Source organism: Mizuhopecten yessoensis, unplaced genomic scaffold, assembly GCF_002113885.1.
Source record: "Mizuhopecten yessoensis strain PY_sf001 unplaced genomic scaffold, ASM211388v2 scaffold11181, whole genome shotgun sequence".
Taxonomy (NCBI): Eukaryota; Metazoa; Mollusca; class Bivalvia; order Pectinida; family Pectinidae; genus Mizuhopecten; species Mizuhopecten yessoensis.
The window spans coordinates 405,192-409,149 of NW_018408920.1; positions in this window are offsets into that span (position 1 = coordinate 405,192).

Consider the following 3,958-nt stretch of genomic DNA (forward strand, 5'->3'; position numbering starts at 1 on the left):
TAATGTAAATACAACCAAATTCATAACAACTTCATACTACCAGATATCCAATAATCAAATCTGAAAAATGTGAGCAAAAACACTTACTGGTAATAGAATAGGTATTTATGAAAGTCACCATATGTGCTAACATAGATGATATCAGAGAAACCAGATGCCAAAAATACCACCTATCATTGGTATGTAATGTAAATGATTGGAGACAATTCCATCAAGACCTATTTGAATACATCAGATCTCAGGACTAGGGTCTACTGACAATTTATATTTTAAAATAAAATCCTGTCATTTTTACCATACACTAACGAACATGAATTATTAACCAACGAAACAAAAACTTGAACGGAATAAATGCTTTTGTAAATTTATGTTCGAATGTGAAGGAAAAGAATTGTAGGTATCCTCCAAGCTGCAACTATATATAAACACTACAAGAAGAAATTGTGATCATAGGGCTATGAATGCAATTGTATTTGTGTTATTATGGCAGTGCCCCATCACAAATCGTGGTAAGAAGCAAACATTTTGGTGGCATTAGACTGTTCCAGGAACATGGACGAATCAAACATTTTGACTCTGCATGTAATCTAAAAAACAAAATGCTTGGATGATGGGAGTTCATTTGATTATAATAATAGTATTTTTATAATAATAATCTGTTAACCAATCATATAATATTTATTATAATCTACCTCTTTCTAAATCCACAACACTAATACTACTAGGCTTAGAATATAAATGTACATGTTGACTTTAGAAGTAATGTGAATATTAGCCACGCCCCCTTCAAATACTAAACTATTTTATTTCCCGATTCATTACCAATACAAGTTCCACTACAAATGTAGGCAATTAATCTACAGTAAATACACATTCATATTTACTGTTTCATTTTATTTGTAATGTACTACCAGCTATTGTGAGATGCTCACAGGTGGTTTTCCAAGTTATAACCAGCTCAAAAACGACTTTTCAAAGAGTGCTGTGCCTCCAACATTGCCTGTCCGATAATACCCCTAGACAGCTGGCCCCAATGAAGATAATTTGCTACAACAATACTTGATGACGTTATTTATGACACACTCCGAGACAAGTAAGACTGTTACATGCCATTAGCACAAGTTTGACAATGGCATATGAACGATTTTTTTGTTACGATGAGGCAGGGATGTGTAGTGGACTACACATCCCTGAAGATGTGTAGTGGACTACACATCCCTGAATGAGGTTACTTAATATTTGCCAAACGGAAAGTGGAAATGTAACGACAACATCGTCGTTTTTGATGCTTTAAAAATTCTCCTATATCGGCTGGAAAAGGTCACAGTTAAGTATACCAGAAACAGGTTTTATCATGATGTATCGGAGAAAGGAAAAATAATAAGTTTGATTGGCTTGTCCGATAAATAGCCCGATCCACCATTTAATGGGAGAGCTAGCTGACACACCCATCTCTCTGAGAGTGAGACCCTCAAACAAATTGCCAGATCGCTGATTTTGTAGTATGTAGGTGCCAAACATTGAAGATTTTCCAAAATATTAGATGTACCTGATTTCGTACTCGATGTTCCTATGATTCTTCACTGTGGATATATAGCTTAAATATAAGAAATCGTGACTGTATCCAAGGACTCTTAAATTGACCGCCATGCAAGTTTTTGCAAGCGCATAAGCGGTTTTTCCCCCATGACCTTTGACATAACACTTTAAGGCCGCTTAAGAAATTACGTGTTGATACGTCTATTGCTAGAATAATAAGAACTGCTGATATGTCTATAAAACACCAAAAATGTGTAATAAGACAATACAAATATTCTTCACACTTTCTGTGTATTGCAAATAATGAAACGGCATATAAAACGTATCTGAGGTCTCTATCCGAGATATTTAAATACATATAATGGGGTTAGTCGACTACCAAAGCATATATTTTTTAGCAAATGTTTAACATTGGGCTATACTTCACTCGACTCAAGTTCTGTTCAAAACGATAAATGCCTAATAGATACAATTATATAATGCTAAAACACCGCTAATTCATGGGAAGATACGTTAAAAAAACTTTAATAATCAATGAATATATCACTTATATTTATCATACGCCAGTAAAGAGGAACACACACACCACGGTGAGAGATCGAACGTTTAATGACGGAAAACGGAAGAGCGGCACATACGTGTAACACACAAATGGGAGCCCGGTCCGGGATCTCCGGAACCATAATAACTAACATACATTACACTGGCGCTACCCTCTTTTTCTTTGTAAATGACTTATGGCTAAGTTTTTATGAATGATAAGGAAACATTAACCGCAAAGTTGCAAACATCTATAAATGAACGTTACTTAATATGGTGGCACAACAGTTCTATATGACTCACAGATCGTTTGATCAAAATATAAACTAACACTAGTAACAGTCAACTGGAATTAAACTTTGTAAGAGTAAATGTTTTTTGTTAAACATTGTCATGATTCACAATAAAGTGTTAAACACTAGCCACACAATTAATAACATAGGTTATTTGACCAATTACCGACGGTATTTCAGGCAGGGAAGGAGGTATAATGTCAGCGGATATTGGTACATTGTTGGAGAAATCATGCTGTCCAACTAGAGGGCCAACGTGCACATTGTCATCATCGTCTGAGTGTATGTCGCTTTGCACAAACCGGGGAGGGCCTTGCGAATCCGATATTTGCGAAAGACCCTCTACTTTAAAGCAATCTGAAGTCAACACACGGTACGATGACTTACGTAATTGACAGCCAACACATTTTTGGATATTACACCATTGGCCATCAACGCTTACCACTAAGTATCTGTCGCGGGCACACGATTTGTTCCTATCGGAGAACAAATATACAAGATCACCTCGGTTTAGCCGAGGGGGGATTGGTTGTCGACGCGATGGGCTTTTTGCTTATCTCACTGTAAGGATGATTCTTGTTCCTGTCGTCGTGTTGTTGCATAAGGAGTGATTGATCATCTACGGGTATCTGTCGGTTGTAGAATTGGTCTCGCTAGAAAAGCATTTCACGAGCAGACAGACCGCGTTTCCTAATGCGAGTGTTGAGTCGTGCTGTAGCGAGGGAGAGAATGATGGGTGTGACGGCACGGCACAGTGGATCCTGACCGAAGTATTTCTGTTTCTAACTCCTGGATGGCCTCTTCAGCCACAGGGTTTTTATTAACGTTTTTAGCGCGTCCCAGTTCCACAGATAACCTATACTTGGATAGAGTTTCATCGTTTACAAGGGATTTGAATCCTGGTGCTGGGTCCGCTTTATCACATCCGCAGCAAACTTGGTACCCACAGAGGCTGGCGGATCCCCACAGCTTTGTTCCTGAAGAAACTTAGGTGCGTTGCACAGGGCGGCACACTGGTGGCAACCATCGGTGGTGCGTTTGATTGCAGACTCTAGGTCAAGTGCGTAAAAATGGCGTTGGACGGCACACCTGAGCTCGTGGTTTGAAGGATGGTCAAGTATTCGATGTAAGGCTGTCAATAGACCATCGAGGACTTGTCTGGGAAAAATAATGCAGTCGGTTGAACTGGCAAACAGTGCGTCACGTTTGACGACAAGGAGGCCGTCCCTAGAAAGAGAAGCAACGTTTAGGTAACGTTTGACATCCTTGACCGTAGTTTGTTTCTTGGAGGGCCGGGTGCCCTGACACAGATGCGCGTGTGTTCTACGAAGGTCTGTACAATCGGATTGTATAGACAACCATGCGGACCGACTGGTGTACGGCAACTTGGACGATCCTGCTAGGATGTCATCGACGGACACTTGACCAACAACGCTAGCGACAAACGTGTTGACGAATGAGCAAATTTGACATGTAGGCTCATTGCACACGGGGGCGTTGCGGCTCGCGAAGTCGGATGGAAGTATAGCAGAGCCTGACACGTGTCGTAGCGACACTTGGAAGCGGCTCGCTGTGGACAGGAATGT